The 19,860-nt window shown below is 38.2% G+C and overlaps 1 protein-coding gene across 24 annotated transcripts in view; it reads left to right on the top strand.

The window, feature by feature from the left end:
- Positions 1-19,860, top strand: part of NRXN1 (neurexin 1) — a 1,252,733-nt gene that overhangs the window by 1,199,039 nt on the left and 33,834 nt on the right.

Raw genomic sequence — 19,860 nt, 5'->3', positions numbered from 1 at the left:
AAGCCTGGCATGCTACAGTCCACAGGGTCGCAGAGTTGGATACAACTCGGCAACTGAAAAACAAGAACAGGCCCTGTGTGTTGGCATTTATCTTTGATGGTCAACAAGACATTTCATGAAATCAGATTATTATATTTATGTATGCATGCATGTATTATATATTTTTAAAGCATTTTTGAAATAGTTATAGATTCACAGATAGTTGCAAAGAAAGATACAGGAGGTTCCCTACACCCTTTATCCAGTTTCCCCCCATGTTACATCTTATATTACTATAGTCCAATAACAAAACCAGAATGTAAATCATGGAACTTATTCAGATTTCACCAGATATACCTGCATTTGTGTGTGTGTGCATGTGGGTCTATAAAGTTCTATGCAGTTTTATCACATGTGTAACTTATAACCACCACCAAAATCAAGAGACTTATCTGTACCAGAAGGTTCTCTTGTGTTACCCTTGATTGTTGCACTTTAAAGGGACCTGAGGAGTCATCTGCACTAAGCTACTTACTGGCATGGAGGGTGATTTGTGTCAGGTCAGTGGGTTAGATAACGATTGACCTCAGAAAGTGGTGCCCTATCCCAGACTAGTTTCAGGCATCCCATCTTACAATCTCAATTTTATAAAGTAGGCAGTTGTTCTACAAGTTGGAAGATAAAAGAATTAAAGCAAACACAAATTTCAAAGCAATTGTGTTTATCACAATTCTGGATTTAAAAAAGAATTCTATTACTGGCTGCATAATGGGTTAAGGGGACATTAACTGTCAATGTAAGCCTTAGACTGATACTTCAGATAAAGCATGTATATGTTGGAGGTAGTCTGTGTTGCTTCACAGGGACTCAACATGGTTATAAGAAGGAGAAGATAGTAAAGGATCCCCAGAGATTTAGCTACAGATTATATAGCCTGTACTCTCCACCCAAAGAACTGAATGTCTGTTCTCTTCTGTTCATACACAAATGCACCAGATAATTTAAGAATTCTTTTCACTTTCCAGCTTGCCATTTAACTTTGTTACCTCTTATAAAGCTATTGTGTTGAGACTCGGGGGATTTGGGGTTTTAGGGTGGTCACAGCATGTGATTTAACCCACTTACCTGTTCCATATCCACTTTGGAACCATTTTAGATGCTACTCACTTAAGGAATAAATCTGGTTATAGAAGAGTAGAGCATAAGTCACATGGAAAGAGTGGAGGATCAAAGACTTTATACTATATCAGCATCAGAGAAATTAGAGATGTAAAAGACTCATTAGCGGATTTGCCCTATTTCCATGGAAATTGCAGTGAACATTTTTCAAAGACCTAATCTATTTTTGTTTAAAATAAATGGAACTCAATGTAGATTCTTGTTAGAACTTGAAACTGCTGATTGTTGTGTTTTCTGGGTTGTTTTTCTTTTTAGATCTACTTGACAGTTTGCATAGCTAATTATCATGTTCTCATTTGTTTAATTCCAGCACTGCTGTAGGCTTTTTAGAATGGGGGAGAGGAGGGAAGCACTACCATAGTTTCACAGTGTATCAAGGAGCTGTTAGATCGAGGAGTGTGAACGACAGAGAGAGAGAGAGAGAGTGTGTGTGTGTGTGTTACTGAGTCCAAACTCACTCTACTTGCTGCGCACTTGACCAATAAATCCAAGAAACAAGGTATTGAGGCAAGGAATGACTTCATTCAAAAGCCAGCTGACTGAGATGGCAGACCAATATCTCAAAGTAACAAAGTTGTTGGGGTCTGCATGCCAATTTCTTTTATAGAGTCAGAGAGAAGCGATTAGAAACTAGAGTCCAAAGGCAGAATAGAGAGGAAGAGGCAGTGGGGAAATAAAGAGAAAGGGTCCTCGGTCTTGCATAACATCTCCAGGAATGGTCAGCCTTTGGAAGGGGTGTGTTAATCTCTTCTTTTTATTGTAGCTATTCATGGGTGGGCAGGGTCAGATTCTCTCTTAGAGGTGAACAAAGGCACTGTAGTTTACAGTCAGGCAGACGGGCAGAGTCCTCTGATGCAGGCTCTGATGTATGATTCTAATAACAAAAGCAATGGAAAGCAAGTCTAAGAGTTTCCAACTTGGAGTCAAAATAGGCTTCTTCTCTGCAACATGTGTGTGTGTGTTTTGGAAGATGGGTCAAAGTAAAGTAGTGAAGTGAATTTTAAATAACTGCCAGACTCTGGTAGCTAATAACATTTTTGTGAAGGTTTTGTGACTAACCAAATGTAAGTCCTTTGTGGTCTTATTTTATGTAGGGCACTTTGTATCCTGATGGATCCTTTGCTACAAAAGTTTTTGCTAGGAAATCTAAACACTATATACTCTTAGAAATCCATTTCTGCACCCCCTACCCCTCGCCGTGACTAAATCTTTTTATTATTGGCTTAATTTTCATAATACCATTTTAGATGGAAAAAGTCTTGTAATTTGAAGAGAATTTGTTAAGAATTATTTCTTAAATCAGTAACATTAAAACTTTCCAATGTTAGTGTTCTGTAGATGCCGGTTTATGGCAGGAAAATGTTTTTGTCAAGAATTGCTGCTTTTATTACCAATGAATCATGCGTTCTTCGTGAAGGTTTTGGAATTCAGAAGCATCAGATGAAACATATAAGAGCAATTAAGATCCTGATAGTTGAAATAAGATGCATTTACTTCTTTTGTATGCTCTTTTGCTTTTGGTAGTGGTAGTGTTGCTTGGGGGTGGAGGGCATTTGACAGTGACTCGAATTACACACTTTAATCTTCTTTCCAGCATTATAGGATGGGACCTTTTTAAAAAGCAATTCCTCCACATTTCACTAGAATGGAAATTTGCTTTAACTGAACATCCCTAAATAATTATCATGCTTCTTATAGGGATACATCCATTTTGAAGAAGAAATTAATGTGAAATTCAGTAGAATAATTTTAAAGCTATTTCATCTTGGGAGTGCACCTCTTGGTAACCATGGCATAAATGATACTGTTGAATTTATGTATACAGCTTTACTTAAAGCAGCCAAACTGAGGAGACTGGCTAGTTAAGAGTAGGTAATAAATAACTAGATCTCCACACTTGCATAAATAGCTGGATAGATACAAAGATAGATAAATAGATATATAGACAGAATTTTCGTGATTTCTGGTTGCTATAAGCAACAGAGACAGTTATTTCTAAACCTCTCAGGACCCAATGAATGGCAAACATTGTTTGCCTAGTGATTTGAACCTCCATATATGAACTCGGTTGAATGCTTGAGAGTTAAGATGGAACTCATACACAATCTTGCAAGCCATCACCATGGCAACATACTTAAAATTTCAAGGTCTATCTCCCTTGAGTTTGCACCTGCAGTTAGCTTATTGTGAAACAAAAAGGCTTTCCAACTTGAAAATACTTTGGAATGGTTGGAAGTATGTTTTTAAATAAAGTGGAGTTTAAAAGTTGAAAAGCAAAATAGAAATTCAGGGAGAAAGTACAATTGCATTCTTCATGCAATATTTAACTATTTTCTCCTCCTACTTCACAATATTATTCGAGGCAAGGGCAAAGGTGGATAGTCAACCTATTGTGGTTGTTAGGATGTTGGGGTATTACCCTCTCAAATGACAAATGTGCTGCCTCCTGGTAGGCTAGTGCAGTGTTAGTCACTCAGTCACGTCTGATTCTTTGTGACCAAATAGACTGTAGCCACCAGGCTCCTCTGTCCATGAAATTCTCCAAGCAAGAATACTGGAGTTGGGAACCGTTCCCTTCTCCATGAAATTTTTCCAACCCAGGGATCAAACCTGGGTCTCCTGCATTGCAGACAGATTCTTTACTGTCTAAGCCACCAGGTATACTTCAAACATACCTGCATGCCTTATATAATAACAGAGGTGAGAAGAGATAAGATTTATTTACTTATTATGCCCCATATTGACAAAAAATTAATGTCAAAAAAGATTTTAAAAAATACATAGAGAATTTTATTTGTGCCAAATTTGAGGATTATAACCACAGAAAGGCATTTCAGAAAGTTCTCAGTACTGTTCTGTTGGTTAGAAATCAAAGCACAGTTATGTAAGTTTTTTGAGACAGAGATCTGTACATCAAATGACATATTAATGACTGTTTACATAATCCATATCTAAGTGGCATTGAGGTAGGTCATCTGACCCATTAGAAGATCAAGAAGAAATGCTATTGTTTAAGGAGTTGCCTTGTTGAGGCTAAGAGAATGTTACTCTTTATGGTTGAGAGGATATATTTCCTGATATGGAGGTTTCAGTTCAGTTCAGTCACTCAGTCCTGTCCGACTCTTTGCGACCCCATGAATCACAGCACACCAGGCCTCCTTGTCCATCACCAACTCCCAGAGTTCACCCAAACTCATGTCCATCGAGTTGGTGATACCATCCAGCCATCTCATCCTCTGTCGTCCTCTTCTCCTCCTGCCCCCAATCCCTCCCAGCATCAGGGTCTTTTCCGATGAGTCAACTCTTCACATGAGGTGGCCAAATTATTGGAGTTTCAGCTTCAGCATCAGTCCTTCCAATGAACACCCAGGACTGATCTCCTTTAGGATGGACTGGTTGGATCTCCTTGCAGTCCAAGGGACTCTCAAGAGTCTTCTCCAACACCACAGTTCAAAAGCATCAATTCTTCAGCACTCAGCTTTCTTCACAGTCCAACTCTCACATCCATACATGACCGCTGGAAAAACCATAGCCTTGACTAGACGGACCTTTGTTGGCAAAGTAATGTCTCTGCTTTTGAATATGCTATCTAGGTTGGTCATAACTTTGCTTCCAAGGAGTAAGTGTCTTTTAATTTCATGGCTGCAATCACCATCTGTAGTGATTTTGGAGCCCCCAAAAATAAAGTCTGACACTGTTTCCACTGTTTTCCCATCTATTTCCCATGAAGTGATGGGACCAAATGCCATGATCTTAGTTTTCTGAATGTTGAGCTTTCAGCCAACTTTTTCACTCTCCACTTTCACTTTCATCAACAGGCCTTTTAGTTCCTCTTCACTTTCTGCCATAAGGGTGGTGTCATCTGCATATCTGAGGTTATTGATATTTCTCCCGGAAATCTTGATTCCAGCTTGTGCTTCTTGCAGCCCAGCATTTCTCATGATGTACTCTGCATAGAAGTTAAATAAGCAGAGTGACAATATACAGCCTTGACATACTCCTTTTCCTATTTGGAACCAGTCTATTGTTCAATGTCCAGTTCTAACCGTTGCTTCCTGACCTGTTTGGTCAATGCATAATGCTGATACACAAAGCACAGTTTGGGGAGAGAAGAGGCCAAAGGTCAGAGAAGATTTTTTATTTAAATTTCTCTTGCCTTACCATAAAAGTATAGGTTTTATTTCTCAACCAGCAATAGTGCTAAGTATTTCATTGATCATGATCTTCTTAATTCCTACAACTATATCACCAGGGTTAGTACTGCATTCCTCCCATTTTATAGATGAGAGGTTAAGTGAGTCACCCAAGTTCTAACAACTCTAGATTTAAACTCAGGTCTAACTCCAGTATCCATGCAGAGTCGCTGCAAGGCAGTATACTAGCACACCTCAATTTGTTAGGTGAAAGCCTGGATGTGGGAAGCAAGAAAAGTAGCTCCACCAGAGATGATCTCTCTCTCTACCCTAAATGTATTCACTCTGCTGCTGCTGCTAAGTTGCTTCAGTGGTGTCTGACTCTGTGCGACCCCATAGATGGCAGCCCACCAGGCTCCCCCGTCCCTGGGATTCTCCAGGCAAGAACACTGGAGTGGGTTGCCATTTCCTTCTCCAGTGCATGAAAGTGAAAAGTGAAAGGGAAGTTGGTCAGTCATGCTCGACCCTTAGCGACCCCATGGACTGCAGCCTACCAGGCTCCTCTGTCCATGGATTTTCCAGGCAAGAATACTGGAGTGGGGTACCATTGCCTTCTCCGTATTCCCACTAGGATACACTAAATGAATCACTGACTCTGGATATATAGTTGAACCCTTGCATGTCAGCATCAGATTCCACCTATAAATACAAGCCAGCATACTCCTCCTCCATCTTTCAGCTAGCGAGGTGGTCAAAGATGGTAAAAGGCAACCTCTTCCTTCTTACATTGCACACGCCCCTCCCTGCAAACTCAGGTGAATACCAAGGAGTCTTGGCTTCTATTTGACTAAACCTTAGAGGGGAAAAAAAAAAAAAGATTGAGGAGTTTGGAGTCTAGTTCCAATAGAATTTCTTGGGATTAATGACGTAAGAAAAACCATTTTGAGAATTATCACAGTACAAATATTACTGGGTACTTACTCACTTACCAATAAATGCACTGCCTTCAGAAGGAACTTTGCGTTTTGAGGCAACTAAGCCCTGAATATTTTAGGCCATAAACCTTGACTCTGAAGTACCTGGACTTTCTTGTTTGAGGGCTTCTCTGACACTATTTCTAAGATAGTTAGAAAACGTTGATTATCTGATCATCTAGATTTTCATCTCAAAGCAGACACGAAGGAGCAAATTTGAAGACAGAAACGGCATCTTTAAAACCTGAAAGTGATAGACAAAAGAGAAAAACTAGTAAGAGTAGGCATCAGCTGAAACATGGAAGTGTAGTGTGAGGACCTCTGGCGCAGGCCAGTGATACTGTTCTCTTTGGCATCTGAGGTCCTTACTGTGTTATAGGTAGCACTGATGCTCATAACGGTGTTACCAAGCCATCAAGAAAAGCTTGTTTTTCTGTTTACATGATGACACTTACATGTTTCGAAAGTTCTCATAATGATAAGTGACTTTTTTTTTTGTCAGTAGAAGGCTTAATTCTTGTCCTTAATCAGCAGGCATGCTAGTAATGAGAATGAAGATAAGATTAAGGGATTGCAGAGGTGTGTGGGGGAGGAAAAAGTTCATCCAGGTAGAGAGGCATGATAGCAACTTTCAGGAAACATGTTAGAATTGAAAGGAACTGATTGTAAATGCAAGGCGAGAGAGAGAGAGAGAGAGAGAGAGAGAGAGAGAGAGAGAGAAGGAGAGAGAGATTGAGAGAGAGAGAGGGAGGGAGACAAACTATCCAAAAGAGGACATGGTTAAACATTCAGAGATAGAAGGTTTTACATGTGACCTTTACTTAGCACAACATTTTTAAACAAAGAAACGTGTGTAAACAGTAGTAGATCAGATCAGATCAGTCGCTCAGTCCTGTCCGACTCTTTGCGACTCCATGAATCGCAGCACGCCAGGCCTCCCTGTCCTTCATCAACTCCCGGAGTTCACTGACACTCACGTCCATCAAGTCAGTGATGCCATCCAGCCATCTCATCCTCTGCCGTCCGCTTCTCCTCCTGCCCCCAATCCCTCCCAGCATCAGAGTCTTTTCCAATGAGTCAACTCTTCACATGAGGTGGCCAAAGTACTGGAGTTTCAGCTTTAGCATCATTCCTTCCAAAGAAATCCCAGGGCTGATCTCCTTCAGAATGGACTGGTTGGATCTCCTTGCAGTCCAAGGGACTCTCAAGAGTCTTCTCCAACACCACAGTTCAAAAGCATCAATTTTTGGCACTCAGCCTTCTTCACAGTCCAACTCTCACATCCATACATGACCACAGGAAAAACCATAGCCTTGACTAGATAGACCTTTGTTGGCAAAGTAATGTCTCTGCTTTTGAATATGCTATCTAGGTTGGTCATAACTTTCCTTCCAAGGAGTAAACGTCTTTTAATTTCATGGCTGCAGTCACCATCTGTAGTGATTTTGGAGCCCAGAAAAATAAAGTCTGACACTGTTTCTACTGTTTCCCCATCTATTTCCCATGAAGTGATGGGACCAGATGCCATGATCTTTGTTTTCTGAATGTTGAGCTTTAAGCCAAGTTTTTCACTCTCCTCTTTCACTTCATCAAGAGGCTTTTTAGTTCCTCTTCACTTTCTGCCATAGGGTGGTGTCATCTGCATGTCTGAGGTTAGTGATATTTCTCCCGGCAATCTTGACTCCAGCTTGTGCTTCCTCCAGCCCAGCGTTTCTCATGATGTACTCTGCATATAAGTTAAATAAGCAGGGTGACAATATACAGCCTTGACGTACTCCTTTTCCTATTTGGAACCAGTCTGTTGTTCCATGGCCAGTTCTAACTGTTGCTTCCTGACCTGCATACAAATTTCTCAAGAGGCAGATCAGGTGGTCTGGTATTCCCATCTCTTTCAGAATTTTCCACAGTTTATTGTGATCCAAGGGGTCATTTATGGCAAAACTAAATAAAATTTGTTGTTTAGTCCCTAAGTTGCATCCAACTCTTTTTGGGACCCCACAGATTGTAGCCTGATGGGCTCCTTCTGTCCATGGGATCCTCCAGGCAAGAATACTGGAGTGAGTAGCCATTTCCTTCTCCAGGGGATCCTCCCGACCCAGGGATGAAACCCATGTCTCCTGAATTGGCTGGCAGGTAATTTACCACTCACTAATGGTGCAGTTATTTGCCACTGCACATCTGACTGTGCCCACTTAGAGTTTCCCTCTCTTTACCCTAAGGGAACTGGAAAAAAATAACTCAAAGAGTTCCCAGACTCTGAAACAGTAGCATTTGACAAATGCTTGGTTACATCATGCAGCTAGGGAGAAGAAAAGAGAAGCCCCTGGGCTTTTCAATACACTGGCAATATTATGATATTTTTTGAGGTGTTTTAAAAAGAGCTCTCAATTCAGTTATGTAATTTACTCTGTTTATAGGCGGTTTAAACACAGATATGTGTTTTTAAGCCAGGAAATTGTACTTAGTTTGTGCAAGGGATGCCTGTGTCTGAAATTTGTAGGAATCCAGGGCTAGGAATCGGAGAAGACAATGGCACCCCACTCCAGTACTCTTGCCTGGAAAATCCAATGGACGGAGGATCCTGGTAGGCTGCAGTCCATGGGGTCACACAGAGTCGGACATGACTGACATGACTTAGCAGCAGCAGGGCTAGGAATAAACTTTCTCTCAATATTAAAGGGAGAACAAAGCAAGAATGTATACAGGGCCTGCTTTACTATTTACGTAGTAAATACTCTCAATAACATCTTCTAAGTGCCAACCCCTGTGCTAAACAGCTTGCCTATCTAGCCCTAGAGAATTTCATCCTCATAAAAATTCTGCAAAACTGGTATAAATAATGTCATTTTTACAGCAAGAAACCTAAAGAAGCTAGATAACTTGCTCAACATCATGTAGCTAATAAGTGGTGGAGTTACAATTTCAGCCTAGTCAATTTAGCTCTGACACTCATGCCGCTTCCATGCTCAAGGGTCAAAGAGAGATTTTCTGCTCATACACCTGAAGTTCTCCAAACAATTCTAGGCAGGGAAATCTGGTTCCATATTATATTCCTCCTTTGCTTAAGCTCTTATTAATCAAGGTATTCAGTAAATGATTGTGAATGGATGAATGAATTAGTGAATAAGTGAGTGTATGGTAAAATCTATCAAACAATATAAATTTCAAGAGTGCATCCTATGATCACTTATCTGATGGCTGGTCTCAGCCATGTTTATGTGATTTATTTCAGGAAAAAGACAAAAGTTACATTCTGTAGTTGGAATTTGAAGGAAAACATTCTAAAGGCATAGCTTCTTTATAATCTAATGAAAGTATTCACAGGGTAAGACTATTGAAACAGAGTGCAGGGGAGACTGAGTTGGGGAAATATTATATAGGAAAAAAAAAGCAGAATAGCTGTCATTTTTTTTTTCACCTTTCTTTAAAGCAGGCTATATCTTATTGCTTTCTCAAAGGAGCGGAGATGCTTCATAAAAGCAGGCAGACCAACTTATTGCAAGACGTTTTTAGCTTTTCTTTCCTTCTAACTTTCAGTCATTTTCTCTTTACAGTTAAAGATAATGTCACTTTTTGCTATTTCTCTACCATAAATCTCCAGCCATGAGGTATAATGTAAAAACCAGTTATAAAGTTTCATTGTCACTTCTAGAGATGGTAGAAGGCAGATAAAATCTTTCAAAAAGTGTGATTTTTGCCACAATTCTCATCTCCCACTCTTAGGAGTTATACTCCTGGAAAATAATCTATACTTTCTCACTCTTATTTTGAGATTTAATGAGCTGTTATAAATAAGCAATTGTGACAAAAATACACTCAGGTATAGTGAGCTTAGAGAGGATGACCATCAGGAAAAGACTGTTTCAAATGATTCTACCAATTCAAGTGTCACATATAATATTTCTTCTATTTTTAAAGATGAATTCTTCACTCAACTTCATTCATTCTATTTTCACAATCATAATTATTTTCATCAAGTGCTGATATTGAAATTGCAGGTGGTTAAAGAAGCCAATTTTAGAGTATGATAAGATTTTTTTTCCATCTTTATTGAGGTATAATTAACAAAATTGTTTAAGGTATATGAGTTGATGTTTTGCTATCCATCATTACCATTACAGTCAATGGTGATGACATTTTAAATCTACTCTATTGAACTGTGACAAATGTAATAGGTGTTCAAGGGCTATAATCATAGAAAAAAATCCTGTCCCACAGAAATATATGAAATAAGATAAAACATATAGCTAGGCAGTTCAAAAACTTTTAGATTTAAAAACAAGTTGGAAAGGCACATACCTCTACTGTTCTAATGCACTAAGAAAGTATTGTTCAGTGTCTTATAAAAGTTAATCCTCATATTTTTAATGCATCTAAGGAACGTGACCAAGGGCAACATCACAACTATAAACACTGATACAACCACCACAATAAGAAGCATTGTGATGCAAGTATCGCACTTAGAATGAGTCTCTTTTTTCTTCTCCCCTCAGCTCCCCTCCCTATTTCTTCTCCTTCTGTCTCTGTTTCTCTGTCTCTCCTTTAATTAGCAGTATTGCTAAGTGATCTCTCTTTCTTACTTTCTGTTCATTTATTTGCTCTAGACATAATAGGGCATGAGTCAGAGTCAACTCAATTGTCACAATCTTCTAAGTCCCAGAAAAGTGAATGAGAAGGAGAGTTTCAAGGGAACTCCGATAGCCCTGCATCTGTACAGTAACTCCCTCAAAGCTCTGACCTGGAGAAGAAGAAATGACAGAACGAGATGTGTACTGGCACTGTCCATCTTGTAGGTTACCAGTGAGATTGAAGCATGCGTACTCAGCAAGCGGTGCTGAAGTAAATCACATCCCTATATAAAAGGGATCTTCCCAAGAATTAGCAGCCTTTATATGAAGGGCCATTTGGAGTGAGAGATACAGATCTTATTTGAATAACTGAGGGGACAAAAGGATTTTGTGACATGAAAATGAAATATATTCAGTTAAGTGGATATTTGGCTGCCTTCCTTAAGCACTCCTCAGAACAGTTCTTCATATTGTCATGTGAGGAAAAAAAATAACTCTGTATTAGTTGTAATAATGGCATATAAACATTGCTTGTGAGAACTTCCATATTTATAAAGTGCTTTCACACATTTCAAAATGGATTCCCATAATATCCCTATGAGATGGAGAAGTTATTTTGTCATATACAAATTATTGTATATACATTTTTCCACATGTATATATAATACATATACACATATATTTATGTATATAATGTACATATTCTTATGTACTGTTGCAAACACAGAAACCTTTTCAAGATGGTAATACTACTTATAAAACCCAGATCAAGACTTTATATATATTTTATATTATTGATCAGCATGCAGCGAAGTAAACTGAAGTGGTTCAACAGTAACATATTCCAAATATGTACAAGGAACCAAAGTAAGTATGCATCACAAGCAGTGAAATAGTCAAATTTGGAAGCTTGGAGGTCCAGTTTAACTATAACCAGCAAGGACTCCATCTTCTTAGTTCATGAACGCAATAACATCTTAACATTTAAGCCAGATCACGTTTACTCTTAATCACTCTGCTAGAAGCGCTCATAGAGATGCTGCTCAGATACTAGGTAAGATATTGGTATAGAACCTTGCAGATATACAACAAATGGGTCAAAAAGCTGTCAATTATATCAACATTATTTCCAACCACATCCCTATTTCTTGCTGTCGCATACTTCAAGGATTGTGTGGGATGGAAGTTCTCATTTATTTCCAGGTTAAGCTCTATCAAGGGAACTTTTCTCATGGTCCTGCCCTGCAGGGAAGAAGTGTTCTGGATGACTAGCTGCCTGTGGCTCCTTCTTTACCTTGACTTCAAACCTCCAGTTCTAGGGGTATGATGTAAATGAGACTGTCCTGATCAGTGAATACATATTTAGATTGCAACTGGAGAAGCAACCAGTATTATTAACAAATGGTCACTTCCACTTATTTATTCCTAAGATGTAATGAGATAATTTGACAAAACCCTAATAATGGTTATGTGAGAGAGCCAAAGATAAATAGCTCATTACCACTTATGTTTTGAAAACAGAAGTTAATAAGAGAGACTTTGGAAGTTTTTATCAGTGGATTAATGAGAAGAGAGACAAAGGGTCCATTGAGTTAATTTTGTAGCCAGTGTGGCCTGCAATGTTCTAAGTCAAGGGGTAAAATAGGAAAAGTTTCAATAATCTACATTTTCTTTCTTTCCCAAAGTATTTAGTTATGCATTTATATGCAGAGGTGAGAGTCCAGATCTTTAAAGTCTTTAAAAAAGTAAGTTAAGAAAAGATTAACACAAGTAAAGAACTTTTCTGGGTTTACTCCATTTCAGAGCAATGCTGCTGCTGCTAAGTCGCTTCAGTCGTGTCCGACTCTGTGCGACCCCATAGACGGCAGCCCACCAGGCTCCCCCGTCCCTGGGATTCTCCAGGCAAGAACACTGGAGTGGGTTGCCATTTCCTTCAGAAATATTGTTCTATAAATATTTGAATTTTTGTAAGTGGAGTAAACAGTTAAACTCCAGAATTCATTTTATTCCTTTTTTAGTGCCACTTCATGTGCTGCCATATCAAGTGATGCAATAGCTGTAGATATGTCTCCTGGTACTCCTGTGGGCTTTCTTTATGATACATTTAGTGGTTACTTAGATAAAATCCAATGCTTTCCTTTGCCACCTGTTAATTTACTTTAAATTTATTTCATTTTTTATCTGTTTAATCACATCAAACCCTTTAAAAAACAAAATGGTTTAAGATGGATGGATAAATGAGTAGATAACTGGCTGAGTAATGAGTGGAAGGATAGAAATCACCTGAAATGAGAGTCCGTCATAATCTACTGGGAGTCAGAATTATCTCATAGTCTTGCTATTCATTTGCAGTATAATTGGGATCAAACAAAGAGACTTCGTTTTCTAGCTTCAGTTTCCTAATATGTAAAATCAAGAACTTGGACTAATGATCACTAGGGTCTGACTCAGTCCAACTGCTTGACTAAAGCATGATTCCATTTGCCAGCGTGTTAAACGCCAACAAGGGAAACTTGGGTTTGGGGGACATGTTGTTGAAACTATCCACCATAGGCTTTTTACAATTATAAACTGTTTTGGCCTCATTACCAGTAAAGATTTTCAGTTCAACCTGTGTAACTAATTAGTCTATTCAGTCATAATAGTTAGACTAAAGATTGACACTGACACAGCTGGAAGCATAGATTTACACTGTAAACATCTGCCATTATTTATTTAATTTGGAAATGTCCAAATCCATTTCAGAAAGGTCTCTGTTCAAAACCAAAGCAAACCAAGAGGAAATGCGTGTTTAATCACATGCATATTCTAGTTTCCCTTTCAGCACCTCCACTCCACTACCAGCATTCTTTGGAGGTCTTACACTCCCAAATTCTAATTCATGGGCATCCAAGAGAATAGATTATTCCAATTCGTTTCTGAAAATTTAAACTTTCCTTTTAACTTTTCCTTTGGCTAATGCTCCTACTTGCTCTGGCTTAAAATGGAAATGAGCGTAGAGGTCATCAGTATCTTAAAGAAAGATAAAAATTATTTTTTTATTTAAAAGATTAATTTCAAACTTCCTGATACCAGGTTTTTATTTTGCAGGGACTTCCCTGGTGGCTCAGAGGGTAAAGAATCTGCCTGCAATGCAGGAGACCCAGGTTCAGTTCCTGGGTTGGGAAGATCCCCTGGAGGAGGGCATGGCAATCCACTCCAGTATTCTTGCCTGGAGAATCCCACGGACAGAAGAGCCTTGTTGGCTACAGTCCATGGGGTCACAATGAGTCAGACACAACTGAGCGACTAACACTCTTTTGCATAACTTTGCTAAAATATAATTTTTTTGTTTCATTAAGCGGGGATTCAGTTCATTTCTTTCTCTCATAAGTTCATTTTTCTATAGCATTCTTTCCACATCCCTGTCTTCCCCTTTAGAGTTTTTCCTGTTAGGATGACCAGTATCAAATGCATATAAAAATGCATGTTAGAATGAGTAAGGCGTTCGTGATATCTTTATGTGGTAAGTTTTTCTATCCAGTTTGCTTGCACTGTTCTGAAACCATTGCATACATTTTAAACAGCCAAGAAATTCTGAAGAAAATCGAATGGTTTTCAAGTCTGTCATTTCCAAGAAGACAGCTGATTTACGGTCACTTTTTATAATAACCTAAAGCATCAATTGAGGGGAAAAAATTTTAAAAATGTGAAAGCTGGCTGTTTTCAAGGATATTTCAGTTTTTCCCTAAATATTCACGAATGCCAATGTTCAAACATTAAAATTGGGTGAATAAGTCTACAAACGGGTATTTTTTTGGCACTTAACTGTAACACTCAGAGTAATAGTACCTTCACCTGCATTCTGCATAAGCGTGTTGTTGGTAAATATTTAATGAAGCAATAGAGATGGGGGCACTCTTACATTTCAATCAAAATAAGCTATTAGTTTGATTGTTGTTGTTTCTATTAATGAGTGAATTGTTCCTATGTTTTAGAGTAGAATGGGCATAATCAATTATTTGCAGTTCGGAATCACAACTTAAACTCTCTCAGGTAGTAACAATATTTTGTGCCCATCAGAAAATGCTGTGCCCAGATGAGTGACTAATTTGTTGGTGACTAATTGATCTTCCGGAGAAGGCAATGGCACCCCACTCCAGAACTCTTGCCTGGAAAATCCCATGGATGGAGGAGCCTGGTAGGCTTCAGTCCATGGGGTCGCTGAGTCAGACATGACTGAGCGACTTCACTTTCACTTTTCACTTTCATGCATTGGAGAAGGAAATGGCAACCCACTCCAGTGTTCTTGCCTGGAGAATTCCAGGGACAGCAGAGCCTGGTGGGCTGCCGTCTATGGGGTCTCACAGAGTCGGACATGACTGACACAACTTAGCAGCAGTTGATCATTTTCTTTGTTACTCATGTGCTGGAGCTAAAATGGATCCTTCACGTATTGGATCTCAGATTATTAGTATTACTTTTATTAGATTACTGAGCATGGGATTGATATCTTTATGTGGCATCTGCTACTCAAAGAAAAAAATGAAAAATAAGAACCAAAGCTTCACTGAGATGATGGAATATGCAAAGTTTGTAAAGTCCTTCTACATTTTAAATAGGATTAACTAAAATTACCAATTTGATATATTTCTTTAGTGGTTTGATTTGATCATATTGTTTGGGAATTCTATATATGTCTTACAATTGGGTTTTTTTTCTTTATTTTATTTTATTTGCACTTTTTCTCCTTTGGTGAAAACTCTAACTTCCCCCACCTAAAACTTCTTGCCAGGTAGATTATCAGTGCAATGGTTCAGACCTAGTTTGAGGAGTTTGTGTTGCTAGTTGTGAATCCTGGCTTTTTTTTTTCTGGAAAGTTCACCTAGTGATAAATCTGATAGGGAAAACTATCAGATTCAGTGCTGAAAGGCAGATATGAATGTTCTCTTCCTTCCTGAGCAGCTTCATGTAAACAGAAGTATCAGCCAGAACAAGTGTCCATCAATTAGTCAAATACATCACATGTTAGGTGGCACTGCACTCAATCAGTTGTCTCAGGCAGCTTAGTCTAAGTTGATAAGTCTAAGAGATGAGACTGAATACTGTTACAATGAGGGTGCACCGTTGCTTGAGACAACTATTTTTTATGTTGTATTTGGATGTATAGCTGAATAGACTGCTCCTGTGTTTTGTTTTGTTTTGTTTTTTTCCCCTCCCCTGGCCGCACACTGCATGGCATGTGGGATCTTAGTTCCCTGACCAGGGATCAAAACCATAAACATGCCTCCTGTGTTGGGAGCATGGAGTCTTAGCCACTGAACCAGCAGCGACGTCCCCTACTGGTGCTGTTTAGAAATAAAGTTTCAATTGAAATTTCAGAGTAAATCAAGAATTTCTTTGTGGGTATCAAATTCACAGTGGACGTCTTTCCACAGTTTAAGTGTGCTCCTTTCCTTACAAAGTAGATTTGTCCTGGTAGAGTTTTTTGTAGGTGTTTCCATTAGAATGTTTCAGTCTTCAGCAAAACTGTTTACCATGAGGGATAAAGTCTAGCAATGCTATTCTGAGCAAGGATATAATATTACAGACTAAGTTTATCTATCCTCTCATCATATCTTCTTACCACACAGATATGCAATTGTGCTATATTCAAAAAGTAAATATGCCACAAATTCCGTCATTAAATGTGGTGATAGGCAAAAAGTCTCTCTGCAGAACAAAAATACATCAGTGTTTCTCTACTTTCTAACCCACTGAATGGTCACTACCTAATAACTCTGAACATTAAATAAATTAATGTTGATTTAGTATGTAAAATAAACTAAAAATAAGCCACCTCCTGAGTTTTCTAATGTCTTACTATTCATTAAAAACCTCCTTTTCCTCCCATTCTGAGTACATTTTCCTCCCCTATACTGTGTTGGTATTGATCCATAAAACATGTGAATTAAGTTTCAGTGCCTTTAATTCTTGAATTGTGTACAAGTCTTTTTTTCCCTAAAGGTAGATAAACATAAAGTAGTTTTAGCAGACATTTTGAACAAGCACAGATGTTGGCCATAAAAATATCCAGACCACTCTGAATTAAGGAAGACCAGCATGTGCTTTGACCTATGAGTGGTTAAATACACAGTTAGGGACACTTATCTAAATGTATGGTTATGAAAAGACAGTGCCTTTGCTTGATCAGTATTCTGTCTTCTTCAGCAGGTCGTCTCTTTTCTGGGAAAGGTTGTAAACATCAAGGAAAAGTATATTGAAGAATAGAATTGATTAATATGACATATTTGAGTTTCTTATACCTCTCTTCAACAGCATGTCATAGGGAGATAGTTCCAAACATAGTGAATTAAATTTAAATTACACAGCTTTGGCTAGAAAAGTGTTTAGTTAATTCAGCCCCTGGAATGAAATTTGATTTTCCTCCCTGCACTTGAGCCACTTCCTGATTTTTCATACAGTGATGATTTCTATCACGGCATCTATTGATTTGAGATCTTTTATTCACAAGACTATTGCTGGATTTTAATTTCTGAGAGAAAAATATGAAAAAAGTGTATTGTTTATATCAGGTAAAGTACACTAAAAACTAAAATATAGTTGTACAATAGGGTCATATTTGTACAGTGACTTTTTTTTTCTACTGTAAAGAGCTATAGGAGGTACTATTTATTCTATGACATCTTTTGTTATTTTAGGTACTGTGATTTGTGAAAGATAACACTGAGAACATTCTGACACTTTCTGTTTGCTGTGGAATTGTTCCAAAAGGCTGTGGAATTGTTCCAGAAGGCTGTGGAATGTAAAAAATAGGTCGACTTTTAAAACAAAATTTAACTTGTGCAGCCTAAATAATTTAGTTTGCCTGAATTTTCTTGTCTTTGAATTTCTTTTAGGAAGAAACCTTTATTATTTATTTCTTATGTTTGACTTCTAATTCAGAATTTAAATCTAGGAAGCAAAAGATGGAAACTTAGTTCAACCAAGTACCAATAGAGCTACTCTATTCTTGTATAAAAACTAACAAGAGACGTAAAGTTGAGAATAATTCACATATACAACTTCCAGTTTAATATCTGAAATTAAATTATGTAGTCCAAAAAATATTAAATCAGTGCTCCATTTGTGAGACAATAATGTTGATACTATCACAACTTCTGTAAATATTTCAAAGGTGCTCCTATTCTAGTTACTTTCCATGTACTAAGTTCATCTTTACAACAGCAATAACAGTGCTCTCGAATTTTTTCAGATGAGAAAAACAAGGAACAGAACAGGTTTTGAGTTTTTAGAACAGAGTGCACCATTAGCACTTTGGAAACTTTGGAGTCAGATCTTTCTTTGCTGGGGGCGCTGTCACATACAACTTAGAATTTTTAGCAGCATCCCTGGTGACCACTCATTGAATGCTAATAGCAGCTCACCTACTCCCACCCTCCACCCAGCTTATACAACTAAAATGTCTCCAGACATTATCAAATGTCTTCCCAGATGGAGGAAGGGAGAGGGGACCACGTCACTGCCAGGATGAGAGACCCTAGATTAAAGAATTTGTCCACGTCCTGCTCCTCCTCCCCGTCCCCCAACCAAGAACAAAACGACATCCCTTTCTGGATTTCATCAATAGAGTTAAAATGCCTCAAGGAAAATGAGAAATTTTTTTCTAACTTGAAATTAATTGTAAAGAGTATCCACTGTAGTTTAAAAAAAAAAAAAACAGTAGCTTTCTACTTGAAGTTGGCTTTTGAAAAGCAGATTATCAGTGCTGGGCAAATTGGAACAATTGACCTGGCAGACCTCTTAATCCAATAACTTGTTATTATCAAGTCAGGTTGGATGTTATCCTGAGAGACGTGCTCGTGCCAAAAGAAGGATGTGTTCTTGCCTTTTAAAGCTCACTTTAATGAAAGATACCTACGTGACTATCACACCAATTGCTGGTGGCTATCGCTGGCATTAACAGTTACAATTCCAGGAAAACCAGCATTTGAACTTCTTCTTTTAATATGACAGCAGCGAAATAAATGAATTTGGCCTCCCAACTTAATTGCCAAAAGGAATTAAGAGAAGAATAATGTGAAACCATCTCAAAATACTATTAAAAATACTATATAAAGCTATATTGTGAAGCACTAACATCTGAACAAATTCTTTATTCTTAATTAAAGACCTTGTGCTTGAAACATTCTGAGCCTAATTTTTGTCACAAATATACATCATCCCTTGTCTCCATTTTTCAAAGTGACACTATTCTCTTAATATTTATATATTTATACTTTACCCTCTATTGGGCTTCCCTGATGGCTCAGAGGGTAAAGAATCCGCCTGCAGTACTGGAGACCTGGGTTTGATCCCTGGGTTGGCAATATCCCCTGGAGGAGGGAATGGCAACCCACTCCAGCATTCTTGCCTGGAGAATCCCTATGAACAGAGGAGCCTGGTGGGCTACAGTCCCATGGGGGTGCAAAGAGTCGGACATTACTGAGTGACTAAGCGTGGCACACTTTACCCTCTATTAGATACTCCCTTAATAAAAATATATTTTATCATATTTCTTATTTTTTCTTTCCTTTAAGACTCCTATTATAATTCTACTTTTCAATAAGGATTTCATCAATATTGCACTTCTAAGTATTGTCTAAACAGTTATAATCTCTTAATCCTTAACAGATGTAATGAGATATTTTCCTTCTTGTACCTTCAATTCTCTCTGTGTTGCCTTAGCTTTAGCCAAATATGATGCAAACCTTCAGTTTCTATGAAATAACTGTGCTGACTTTACTGCTGCTTATAAGTGACAGTAAAGAATAGCCTTTAATGCTTGTAAATATGTTGATTATGTGACTAACTGCTAGGATTTACACACTCTGCTTTTTATTACACTCGTGGTTATCTTCTTTGCTGTAAGGTGCAATGAAGCAACTAAAATGTCACAAAGAAAACTGTCACCTCTCTCCTGTTTGCTGTAAAATACCATCCCCCCAGTACTCTTCATTTATTCTGAAACTTTAATGGTGGCAAAGACAATGGGGAGATAATGCCTGA

This window comes from Bos taurus, chromosome 11 (genome assembly GCF_002263795.3).
Source record: "Bos taurus isolate L1 Dominette 01449 registration number 42190680 breed Hereford chromosome 11, ARS-UCD2.0, whole genome shotgun sequence".
In the NCBI taxonomy this organism is placed as follows: domain Eukaryota; kingdom Metazoa; phylum Chordata; class Mammalia; order Artiodactyla; family Bovidae; genus Bos; species Bos taurus.
Note: the sequence above shows the minus strand (reverse complement) of the source record. Positions and strands in the feature narration are given on the sequence as shown.